Source organism: Nematostella vectensis, chromosome 3, assembly GCF_932526225.1.
Source record: "Nematostella vectensis chromosome 3, jaNemVect1.1, whole genome shotgun sequence".
In the NCBI taxonomy this organism is placed as follows: Eukaryota; Metazoa; Cnidaria; class Anthozoa; order Actiniaria; family Edwardsiidae; genus Nematostella; species Nematostella vectensis.
Genome location: NC_064036.1, coordinates 20,038,393 through 20,052,456, shown reverse-complemented (window position 1 = coordinate 20,052,456; position 14,064 = coordinate 20,038,393).

Here is a 14,064-nt window from a genome sequence, read left to right as displayed (position 1 = left end):
TTACTTTAGTGCTTCAAACTTCGTATGTTCACAAAAAAAATGCCATCTAGAAAATGATATTTAATAAGAAAATATGCGGATTTAAATGGGCTGATTGTGGTCGAGAGAACCATTTTGTCTGAAGAAACTTAGGAGCCTACGTACGAGCCGATAGTAAAGTATACCCTCGAGTGTTCCGGGAGTGAATCCATCCCGTCGAGTTCTTCTTCAATTGTAGCCGCAGAGAAATAAAGAGAGGCTCTACATTACTATACTCATCAAGATGTCACGAAGCAAAATCAAAACAGAAATATAATGTCATTATATGATTAACAAAAGAATTTCTCATCGGCAACAAGAAAACACAAGTTCCGCACGATAATTTGAATTGAAGGTAAGGGAACGTATAAATTATATTAGCAGTTTCCGTTATATTGTCAAATTTTTCGCTTCAAAATTAATGTGAAAATTGTCACCAAAACAAACCGTTACTTGGTTGCAAGTAGTTTATTGGCTTTTATTTCTGTGTGAATCGTGAAAACCTCAAAATTCTCCCCTCTACAACTAAAGGCTTATATTGCTAAGGTAAGTAGGAGTTAAACGGCTAAAATGCTCAGTTACATTGGAAAAATGATGTACAGTTTGGCATTGACAGTTTGGAGAACTATATCCGGCTATTTATATTCAGTGGCAGGCAAATTTTTTTTGAGATAACACAACATAATTTCGCAATCAGTATTTTCTTTCTCTCTAGTTTTTATCTTATTTTCAAGATACTTGGGCTGTTATATATCGCGATTTAGTTTGTTTGTTTTCTGTAATATATTGGGATGAGCTCCCTGTGGAAAAAGTCACAGAGAAAGTTCGGGCTGTTGTTGATGCTCCGGCGCCAACCAATGTTACCGAGTTGAGATCAAGTCCAAACAAGTTGAGATGAGTCCAAACAAGTTATGACGTCAATCTTTAATTGGCTTGTGATGCATCACCCTTGCATCAGCGCAGCAATTTCAAATGTTATTCCTGGAGACGAGGAGCGCCCAATTGCTTTTGCCTCCAGAACACTCACTGGAAGTGAGGAAAATTATGCCCAGATGGAAAAGAAAGCCCTGTCCATTATTTACGGAGTAAAGAAGTTTCATCAGATTTTATATGGAAGGATATTTATTTTGGAGACGGATCATAAGCCGCTCTTGACAATCTTAGAACCCAAATTGGCAATCCCCACTCTGCGGCTCGTTTACAGACGTGCATTAATTTTAGCATCCCACCAGTATGATAACGTTTACCGTAAAGGTGTCGATCACATCAATGTGGATGGGCTGTCGAGACTTCCTGTTGATAAGCCAAGTGAACACGAGAAAAGTGAAATTTATCACTATGTGGATGACCAACCTGTCACTGAGAAAGAAGTTGATATGGAAACCAGAACGGATTCTGTGTTAAGCAAGGTACTTCAGTATGTGAGAAGTGGCTGGTCACAACAGGTACAGGAGGTGGAATTTTGTCATTATTCTTATCGTCGATTGGAACTGTCTGTGGAACAGGACTGTCTTATCTGGGGTCTGCGGGTCATTATTCCAGAGGCTCGTCAGGAAAAAATCCTGCACGATCATCACGCAGATCACCCAGGTATGTGCCGCATGAAGTCTCTCGCACGGAGCTACCTGTGGTGGCCAAAGCTCGAGAACATGCACAATTGTGAGGCATGTCACGGAAGCAGCCTGCCCCATGGAAATGGCCTGTTAGAGTTTGGCAAAGAGTGCTTATGGGTTAAAATCAAATGAAAAAGTAAGTCTAGCAAAAGCATCACAACATTATACATCTGTGACGAATTTAACGAGAAGGCCAAGCAATCATCATTTGACAACTTTAAAGCAAAATTTCCCCGCAGTTTATCTACGATTGTAAAATGGTTTATTCCAAATCTGAACGTCTGCCTGTTGAGGAATCGGCTGCTTTCGGAACATCTTTGATAGCAGGGATTTCCTCTTACTAATAGCGGCCTCGGTAGCTTCACTCCAGTCAAATCCGTCGTTGTCCATTAGGTTCTTTCGTGTATCCATGATTCTCTTGTAAGAGGGGTCCTTCCGTAAAGTACGCATCCATTTTAGATGTTCAAAAAAGTACTTCTCTTAACTCTTTTCGATAGTAGGGAACAAGGTCATTTGTTGCGTGGGCTTCAGCTACCTCTGTAGCGTTTCCTTGCTGCTCATATTTTGCAACAAGTTCTTTCCAATGGTCATGGAAGCGACCCAGACATTTGGGACAGTATCATCTATATTTTCGTCTGAAAAGGACTCTTCATTTGTAGTATGATCAGACTGGGTAGATTCACTATCCGAATAATCTTCAAATGTTCCTGTCGAGACGTTGGATTCGTCATCTGAGTAATGTCCAATAGTTCCCATACTAGAGTGGCCTTAACTCTATGGCGTCCAGAGTAGAATGAGGAATCTTATAGTCTTCTTATAGCTTGTTACAATACATTTCAAATTCAAAATGATTTGAATTCTGTTAGGGCGGGAGAACCTACGGTGACGGTCTTGTGCTCGGACCTTATCAGAGATCATACATTTTGTAGCATCTGCTCGATGCTCAACAAATCAGATTCGAGGTTGAAGTTTGGCTTCTTGTAGGTACCATCACCGCTGTGTACCATCTAAAAGATGTACATCTGCCAGATTGTTTGCAAGTCTAACTAGCTGTTTCGCTCCGCATTCGGGTAGGTACAATCTTTGCAATATCGCTTTACCATGCTTTCAACGAGATGACTTAATAAGAATGAACCTCGTTCCGGTAATTCTTGTCTTAATGTAGGATTTTTTTCTAAATCATTTTTTTTATTTTGTTTAGGATTTGCATTTGTCTATCGTAAACTAGAACTTGTCACACCCATTCATTAACATGGGTAGAATCGTGATAGGAGATCGAACTGACCAATAGGTTTGTCGACCTTCCAGATGTGGCGTCCCTGTTTGGCTCCTTTTGGCCTGTCTCTGTCCCCTTTGGCCTGTCTTTGTCCCTTTTTGCCTGACTTTAGGCCTTTTTTGCCTGGTCCTATCTCGGCAATCTTCATCTATGTAACCCAAAATTAAAGACACTAAGGGACAAAACCACATTGTTAGCTTCTTGTGAAGGGGGGCAATGGCAAAAATGGTTTTATTAAAAAAAACATCCTACTGCTTATAGTATAGATACAAGAGAAGAAATGATTTGCATACTGTACTATGAAAAGTTGAGGGCGAGGGTCAACATGATGGATATAGTCTTTTTTCACCCAGCACATGACAGCAAGCTTAGCCATGGTGGACATTGCATTATTCTATTATCTATTTGCACCGTGTCATTTTAGGGGTGGAAGGAACATTGACACGTCAGTTGTTAGGCCGTAATTTTTGCAGCTTTTGTGGCCTCGGGAATCCGCAAAGTAAACTTCATACCGGCTTGTGTTGTGGCCATGACCGTCGCCTTCTTTTCGCGCGCTTTTTCTTTTCCCGCTGAGCAAGCAACCGTGTGACGTCACAAAGCCCTTCAAGATGTCGCACTTGATAGGACAAAAACACCAACTTCACGCAATATTTTTCCCAGTGGGTTCATGTGGATCGAAAAAGCTTTGAAATGTTGTTTCTTTTATATTTAAGGCTAAAAAATATGATATAAAAAGGCTATGTTTCCTTTCGCTTCAGAAACACTTAAAGGATGTTCGTATATTTTTGAACATTTTGTTCGCTCTGAAGATTGAGGACACAAACCCATTGTGTTTTTCCACACAACGCTTTTCAATAACCACGAAATTTAGAACCTCCAATGAAGACATTATACGGATTTTGACAACATTATTTTGTAGACTCATTTAGTTCCGTTTGACACATCGTTTTCACGAATTTGATCGTAGAAATGTTTTTTTTTGTCTTTCGCTTTGAATCCTCCACAGACGATAAGTGTGATTTACAAAAATATTTATCTGTACATTGGTAATACATTAAACAGGCTTAATTTCAGTAACTCACCGTTTTCCTTTGTATCATCGCAAATAAATTACAGCAAACTTGAAATTGTCGCGCGCGTTGCAAAACCACTTCGGCGAGAAATTGTCGAAAACACAGGGAGTTTGAAGCCGATTTTCCGTAAAGACACCGAATCTATATTAATTTGAGAAAAATGACGTTCTAATGTAAAGCTTTACAACTTCGGGTGTAAAAAGGAAGATTTTTTAATGGTAATTTCACAAATCGACACATTATTCCGAGTTTTAGCGGTGAATACGGTCCATTATTCCGAGATAGCGAACCAATCAGAGCGCGCGTTCTTATGAAGCTCCTGCCAAGTATACACCTATTTCAATTAAGGTTGTCAGTGCAAATGGCAAATGGCGATTGGCAAATGGCAGTTCTACGACCGACCGAAAGTAACCATGCGTCTCGAAGAAAATGGATTAATCAAAACAATTATCCATTAAAGGTTACCAATGCTTGGCTTTGACATTGCTGGACTTTATTTAACACCTTTAAATTTACAAATAATTAGTACCCATAAGCCATTCCCCATTTTTTTTAGAAATAGGTGTATACTAAAAAGAGATATTTTATTTTTAGATGTTTTTTTATTAAAACTTTAACCAAAAATGCACTTGATGAGATATCGAGTTATAACGAGGGTGTTTTTGCTAGCTCGAAAAAAGGGTAAAATTCCTTTTTGGCAAAATATTAAATTTTATCATTCTTCAAGAATATCTGAAAAATAAGTAAAAGCTGTATGATTGCCAAATACAGCGTAAGCATCTCGCATATAGTTCCTTTTTATATTCAAGAAAAACTAACTTCATATCTAGTGTTGCACTCGTGTGGTGGTTTGGATTATAATACCCCCATAATTTGAGGTAAATTTGGTGATCTTTTTGCAAAACAACCCTCGATCCAGTTTCGCTATTTTCAGGAAATTGGACAAACTCTGCAACGAAATCACTCTAAATCAACAAAAGTAATTCAAATAAGCGATATTTTGGAGTGTGTTTGGTATGGATGACCCTTCGAGTATTGCCAGTGTAAGTTGTAGAATATAACCTCAAAGCTGATGGTACACACTACTTGCTTGCATATTTGTCTTAGGTTTTAGCTTTCTTTGAAAATAGACAAAGGCAAAAACAATCTATTTTATGCATTTGTATTAGTGCTTAGGATATAATATAGTACCATATATGTATAAGTGTATTAGATATGAAATGACTAGCTGGTTCTTCACTTTAGTTTGGCCTGCTGGTTGAATATTGGAGAATTGAAAGGGAAAAAATAATATTTGATAGCAGTATTATGCACAACTGCACTAGAAAATAGGAATTTGTCAAATCAGTTGAGTAGACTAATGTGTAGACAAAATAAAGAGGACAAGCATCACTAACTCTATCATGAAGTGCTAAATTATATATCACGTGTCTAGTCTCTTCAATCACTTTACCTCAACCCAAGTCTCTGAGATGCTGTTTCTCAAATTCATAACATATGCTGTACTTAGGAAACTGGATACACTTGCATAATGTATATGTTTAGTCACAACATTACCTTCCAGAAAATACTAAATGCAAAACAGTTTGTCGATGTGACATGGGGGATGGCCTAGAAATGCATATTTGCCTGTTTTATTGTTGTGCCATGGTGTTATTCAATCTAGACTTGGGCAGAAACAATTAAAGCTATTGTCCTCTGTTATGATTTTAAATTTTCAAGTGCCAGGTAAGCATAAACCCTCAGATCTTTCACAGCTCCTATTTTAAAGGCATTGATAGATTTAACATAGGATTGGTTTACACTCAGTTTTGTGTTAATTTGATTGTGCTTTCTATTGATCTTTTATATCACAGTGCCTAAAGGTTGTAAGTCTTGCATGAATTATACTGCAGCAAATAAAATTCTTGATTCTCTCTATACACCTGTACTCAGTGTATGGGACTTCAATAATGTTACATTCAACTCAATGTATGGGGTCATTTTATAATTTCCTAATTGGTACTCTTCCCTAACCATGTATTGTGAGGTTGGATAATCATCCTTTATGGGCAGTAGTTATTCAACTTTACAAGCTAAGGGATAGAACAGGGAGAGAGGGGCACCAGGTGATGATATGATTCGAATAATAAATGAAAGCAAAACAAATTTTCAAAAAGTAAAAGCAATCAAGAAAAAAAAAGAAAATACAGTTACATGTCAGGCAATTATAACATGTATTCTAAGCCTTTATACAACTTTCAATAAAATATACTAAAATCAAACCATGTAACTTGAAAGGCTTTAATAGAAAGGATGAACACATGGATCAAGGATTCTTGTGGCTGCTTCAAGCTACAAAGAGCAAGTGGAGATTTTAAAAGAAAACTCCCTATAACTATTTCTGTCTATAAATATACTTATATATAAGAATTGCAGTTCTTTCTTGTCCAGTGTTAATGGAATGTTTGATGAAGAATTTAGCATTTCATGACTTGTTGAGTGGGGAATGATGCTCAATGTTACTTGTACAAGGGAGAGAGTCAGCAAACACAGCTCAAGACACAAATAGATACCTTTATTCTGATCCTCCAGGTTCATTTCCATGGCCTCAAAACACAATGTCCACTCCTTGAAGGCTTGTAAAACCACGAAGATGCCTTAACGGATTGAAAAGCATTCTGAGAGATCCAGGGAAAAATTCACGAGGGGAGGGCCAGTCAACACTCCTCTCCCCAAAGTCAGATGGTTTTTTATAAGTCTTTTCACCCCGAAGCCAAACAAATCAATTCCAGGTCATACAGACCCAGAATAGCAGTGTAAACAATTTTTGAATCAATTTGGTTTCAGAAAAGACAGCATTTAGGAGAGCTGTGGTGATTCATTAGAAAATTATTTTCTCATCCAGGCAAAGCCAAACAAGAAAAAATCATCATGAATCCACCTTTGCTTGCAAATATCCATAAGCAAGGCACTCAATTATGCCCCAAAAGACTTTATGATGTCCTGAGACACTCTCCTAATATGCTCATAGCTGTATTTTTGATGAAAAATACAAGCAACAATCAACCATCAACTTGTGCTGGCTTCAGCACAACGACGAGGGATTAAACGTGGGGACCGAAAGCACTGTTGTAAAGCTTAGATACCGCTGACTATTTGCTTTTTGCTTTATTACTCGCCTGTGAAACCACTGAACTATCCTAAGAGGAGCTCAGCTTTATAAAGGACGCAATCGAATCCTACGAAAAAGGTCAAATCAAAGGGATTCAACGGATTTGTTATCCTAATCATGCCGTAGGTATAAAGCACGTGCGGTCGGTGATTCTATGGGACCCCGTACGACAGATCGACTGCGAGCAAGTCTCCGCTGCAACCCTGGGGATGGAAACGTCGCCATTCTAAAAGAGACAGACCACGAAGCATTTACTGCATCCAGGATTACTCTGGTTTCTTGTGTTTACTTATGCGAAAGATCGCACCATGAGATCATTGCACACGATCCTTCCATTAATTTGGAATTGAAGACATCGCATATAGAGACACCTTTTGTTTTATTTCACAAGTCTGGGGTGACAAAAGAACTGTATGATTATGTATCTATAAGCCTGCAAAGTGGGATAAGTATCTCGGATATTGAGAGCCTTATAATCAATCTACATAGGGGACACCACATGCAATCAAGCGAGGTTCAGAACTACCATATTTTGAAGTCAATAAAACGTTTCCTGGAAAGAAACTTATTACTCAAATGTTGATGAGGTCTTTTCTCGATACAGAATACATGTACTGGCAGCATATGAGTCAAAAACTCGGAAAGTGGATTTCATTAGACCACACTTTTAAAGCCTCTGCAAATGTCGGTTACTGGGAACATAAAGCTTGGAAGAAAATGTTTGACTGTCTTTTCATTGTTATGAATGAAAATAAGTGACATTTTAGGATGGAGATTAACCAAAGGAACATTTTTAGACAATGTCAAATGACTTCTCCAAGGACTTCAAATTAGGTTAGCTGACGAGAAAATTGAGGGCTGCGTAATTGACAACTGTTGTACCATTCGGAAAAAACTTCAAGAAATTTTTGGAGAAACTCTTAATGTGAAACTTGACATATTCCATGCAATACAGCTCATTGTCTTAAAGATCCCTAAAAGGTCTTTAAGCATGCTAAAAATACTCGGAAGATTCTTTTAAAGGATTTAAGACTTTGTTTTCGCCAACAAGATGATCTTGGAAGTCAAAGAAATAAGCACACTCCCTGTCCAAAGACCATCGAGTCTAATCTTTTGCAATATATTGCAAAATGGGAAACACAATTAGTTGACAATGACCGCGTGTTTCCACAGGCTGCTGCTAAAGAAATTAAAAAAGCATTAATACGGCTGCATGTAACTAAAGGATGTTTGTCAGACATTCCTCCTGGCATTGGGACAAACAAGAATGAAAGTTTGCACAAGAAGATAAGAAAGTGGATGAACAAAAGCCGTATCGGGATATGTTTAGCTGTTGCCCTATTAAGTTTTATATTTTACCTTCACATGGAGAACAAGTCACATATCAATGGTAAATATACAAGAGGACTGAAAGTTATAACACCAGTCTCTGAATGGTTTCGGAATTATCTTGCAAACGGGGAACTTCTTACAAAAGAAAGATTTGGAATTGGTTGTGAATCTGTTCAGCTTGATAGGCAGTTTTTGGAAGCAAATCGTAGTTATGAAACCAGTTTGCCTAGTTATGAATCTTCCAGTTCTGATGGTGATTACGACGATGAAATATCAGACAGTGGAATGAATTCAGTTGATGAAATAGTGAACATCAACAAAAGAGCTGAAGTTATGAATGTGATATCAGAAACTACAAGGCTCCTTTAAAGAGTAACAAAAGGGTCTGGCTTGATTCACATACCATTCTAAATCAATTTACTCAAGAAAGTGTACAGCCAGGTGATGACTATGGAAAACTTGATGGGATAGTAGAGAACTATGGCTTTACAAGAATTCCTATCAGTGGTGATGGAAACTGTTGCTTTGCTTCCATTTCTTATGGAATAGCAATATTTGTTGGATGATAGCAGTGTTGCTCTCCGCCAACACCTTAATGGGCTACAGTTGTTTGCAGGACAAAAGGAAGAAGAACGAGTGACTTTGCTACGGGAACTTGTGGTACAAGAATGGCTTGGAGACAACAGTGAAGAATATATTGACTTTCTCCTGAAGTCAGAACAAAGCTTATATGAAGATTTTGCAAAACGCTTCCTGGAATCTGGATATTTTGACTGTGATCTTGGAAAAAGTGTACCAAGTGTACACATTTTACGGTGTCCCATTGTTTGTTACAACTATATGTGACTGTCCTGTTCTACCACTTGTACCTAGACAAGATGCCTTATCAGCCATTCCAATTTATGCACTATACCACCAGTCATATGTACACTATGATGCTGTCGCAACTTGCACTATGTCAACAAGAAGTGAAGAAGTCTCTATACCTGCACCTGAATCAATCAAATCAACTGAGCATGTACTCATGTGTAGCTGTGGCCGTGGACATTCTACAAGCAAGATGAAGTTGTCCTGTAATGCGTCCAAGTCTAGATGCAGGTGCTACCAACAACTATATGGCTGTGGTGATCATTGCAAATGCTTTTACTGTGCCAATCCTTATGGGAAGAGAATACCCAAAGAATCTAAAACAGAAGGCCAACGAAAGAGGAGAAGACATGATGAAAAACCCAAAACATCGAAAGAATATATGGAACAAAGTAAACTAGATTTAGCTCCAGAAAACTGGCCAAACTACAAATGTTTTATATTACAGCAAATTATAGATTTAGTTGACAAACATCCTGAGGAAGATAGTGTTAATTATGAACTTTTATATCAGATTTACCTGGCTATTTTTAAAGCTGAGCCAGTAAACTTTCCTAAAGAAGTACGCTCTCTGAAATATATATCTAGTAAAGTGGATCAGCTGATTCAGGAGCAACACATTTTCAGTGCTCTGTTTGAAAACACAATGTAAACAATATATTATTTCAGATATCCCATACCCTCTAGTAAACTAACAACATCTGTGGCAGGTTTGGGGTAAAACATTATGCCTTCAGGCACTCACTCAGACATATTGTTGTTGATTACATGCTAAGGCATTGTTTCAAATCATTAAAAAATTTTTTTACTGTTACTCTGTCCTCGGTTTCATTCTGTTACTGTCTTACCATAATGATTTGTATGAGTAAAATCTATTTTTCACTTTATGATTACCAGTAATGTTCAGTTTCTTTAAAAGCTTTGAAATGAATTAATTAGGAAGTATTATCTAATGAAGTTTATCTGTGCTGTTCCAAAATTTAGAACACGAGAGTTATGTTTATAATGATAAATGATTTTACTTAAATGATTGTTCGAATATAATCAGTTTGAAATAAATTATCATAAAAATGCAAAAAAATATATATAATATGGCAAATTGCAAAGATATTAATTGGCAATTGTCCTATATGTAGATCCGATCTTCCAGGAAACCATAAATAAGATACAAAAACAAACAATGGAAAATGTCCTCGAGCTTTATGAAAATTATATTACAAATAAAAATTAAACCACTATGGTAGTATCAGCTTTCCTCAGGGGTGTGCCTTCAAGGTCTCAAAAACGGACCCCATCAAAATCAAAGCAGAATTTTGTTATTCATGTAAAAGAAACTGTCTTAACAAAACTAAATACAGCATAATTATGATCAAAATTTGTTATTAGGGTACCCATACTGAAAAACATACCCTATTAGAGACCTCATGGCAAACATCTGCATGGTACCCGTATGAGCCAAGTTTGCTTCCCTCTGGATGATTTTGTGCCGGTAAACATCAGCGCTTGGCTATCTGCCTTCGCTGCCAGCAATGGAACCACGTGCAAAATGCTGTTGTGTAGTGCGCTAACTTCTACCAGCGCACTAATAGACCACACGACTATCAAACTCTTTGGCACGTACGAAGAAAAGGGCAATCTGTTCTTTGTTGTGGTTGCCCCCTCGGGATCGGACAAGATACAGCCTGCCAGAAGGGTTGCATCGACCCGATCGTGCGGGAACTCGAAGACAAGATTGAGCAGAACATTATTGTGGATAAAACTTCGGCAAATGGACTGTTTCACCATTACACATCTGCGAGTGCGACAGCTCCACTGCTCTGTGTCGATGAGGCGTTTTCTTTATTCAATAAGATAACGGCCAATACGAAGAGTTCACAGGCAGGTATATCAAGGGAGAGGCTTTGCAACTGTTACGACGGGGACTATTGGTATGTAAATAAAGGAAACTAGAGCGGGAAACGAGTAGGCGTGTCATCAGCTAAGCTGGCTATGTTGGCGTTCACAACACCCCATCAGTTTTTGGAGTCAGCATGGCCGAAAATTGTGGCAGCAAAGAATGGCTCAGCTTACAGAATTCTGCTGTTCTTCCAGAGAAGAGAACAGGCAGTTGACCTCAAGGAAATGTCAACGCAATGCGATCTGTTCGACGGATACAATCTGAAATCTCTTGGTTCTGTGTTCGAGAACATTTATGCTGAGCACAATGCTGACACTTTGGTGAAGTATTCACTCAGCCCTAGTGCAAAGGAGCTTTACTTTAAATTCTCAAAGCCTAACGAAGATGCTCCTCTGTGTCAAGGGGCTGCTACAGCTGGTAGTGTGGTGAGCAGGCCAAGCTCAAAGAAAACAAAAAATGGTCTAGCCTAAGACCCTTAACTTGAAAGTTGACCCGACACCAACTAAAATAACAGCAGACACCATGCAAAGGGCCATTACACTTGCGGAAACTCTTGAAACAATCAAGGGCATTTCAGAACTGGTAAGTATTTTACCAAATTATAGTTTGTGCCAGGGGGGTTCTTCCCATTTTGGCATGTTAGGGGTGCTCGTCATATTTTAGGGGGTAAAAATTGTCAATCTGGTATTTTTTAGGGGTTGTAATTGAAAAGTCCATTTTTGGGGGGTGATGTATTTTGAAAGGCTGATTTTCACTTGCGATGGAAGCGCTGAAGGAGACGGTGAAGGAAGGCACATATTTTCAAGTGAAAATCAATCGACAGTTCTGGAAGCAGTGATGGAAGCATGAAGGAAGAGGAACAGAAGGTTTCCTTTTTGTTACGTCTCTGTCACAGCTTCCTTTCTAAACATTTTCACTAGAAAAATATCCTTCCTTCACAGTCTCCTTCACTGCTACTGCATCCGTCGCAAGTGAAAATCAAGGTACAAAAAAATGAAAAATATTTTTAATGATTTCTTCATTGCAATCTTTGATAATCAGCATGCAGGGCTTTTTTGGGGTGCATAATTCCCAACAAGACCTATCTTTCAACCTGGAAGAACCCCCCCTAGTTTGTGCTTCCATTGTAGATTTTGATTCCTTGTATAAAACATTTTTGGGGGGGGAGGGGAGGGGGTCTAAACTAAGAGCTGGTCTATGGATATCCCCTTAGGGTACATTAGGGCCTTTTATTAGGCCTCTGTAATCACAGATAGCAGATGATAGTAATCGGATAGCAGACATTGTTAACTTGTTCTTACATATCACTTATATAAGACTGGGATCCTATGGCAGTTTTTTACTATGGACTTACATTTGCCCGTAAATAACTTATTTATTGCTGGATAAATATTACTTCACAAAGTTTAAGTTAACTCATTATTACATTTGTTTGTCTTTTCTAGTCATGTACTCTGAAGACGACACAGGCTGTAAGGGTTGGTGTCTGTGCCGAAGACATAAACAAACGTGTTGTCAGTCTACCTTGGCCTTACGTCACAGCATGCAGGGTGGTTCGAAGCTTTTCTTCAACGCGCAGACCTTCGGCAGAGTTAACTCTGGAGGTGATAAACACCCTTCAAGGTTTAGGTGTTATACTGCAAGTCAACAGACAGCAGGTATTTTTCAAGAAACTGCCTGCTGCTGTTAACATGTTAGATGTGGCAGCTTGTGGTATAACACCTGAAGAATTCAACACGTTCTTCATGGCACGAGATGATAAGCTGACCACAGCGCAGCATCAGATGTTTATGGCTGCCCAACCTCAGAGGCAAGAGGTAGAGCAGCACCTTGAGGCAGACCTGAATATCAGGGTCAACTGACGTGATTTTTGTTTTGTGTATGGTATGTTTTTGGACTTTGTTTAAAAACAAGATTTATAAATCAAAAATATAGATAGTCAAATGATTACTTTTGAATACATATATAAAGTGTAAAAGTTACTGTCACTGATTATATGTTATTTTGCAATAAATAAAAAGGCATACAAGTTTAAAGAGCTAAAGAATTATTTATTTGTACCTTTGAATGCCTTTTGTATTGTGAATTTCGCGGTACAGAGAGATGCAGTTAGATGTCAATTCTTTGACAGCTTATTAATAACTGATTCTTCTCGGGCCCAGGGGTGGGCGGACCTATCCCTTTATACAGGCACCTCATGTTTAAAGTGCATATCACCCCTGAGATGATAGCACTCTGAAGCTTGAATAAACCTCAATACTAGAGGTGATACGCACTTTAAAGGGATTCTCCTTTTCACAGTTCCCTGCAAAAAAATTGAAAGGTAACCAAGCCTTTCTTTGGAAGGGAGGCAAACGTTGACCAAGCATTGTTAGGGACGTGTGAAACAATGTTTTAGAGGTCTCTAACTATCCTTGGTTGCTTGTGTACTGTCCACAAATTATCTGTTGACAAAATAGGAGGGGTGGGGTGGGTGATACGTTACATGCATGCAAGTGAAATCCAATGTAAGATGTGGGACCCATAACAGTGATTGATGTACCTCCCCCCCTCCTTGATCTAAATAGGCTCTGGAAGTTGTAAACAACGCAAAAGCATTGGCACAAAATGCAGCATGTGGCTTACTGCAAGCTATTAGCTGTTGGCCACTCAAGTTATTGTTCAACTATTTCATATGCTGTGAGTACATGTATTCTGTATCGAGAAATGACCTCAACATTTGAGTAATAAGTTTCTTTCCAGCAAACGTTTTATTGACTTCAAAATATGGTAGTCCTGAACCTCGCTTGATTTGCATGTGGTGTCCCCTATAGATTGATTATAAGCCTCTCAAT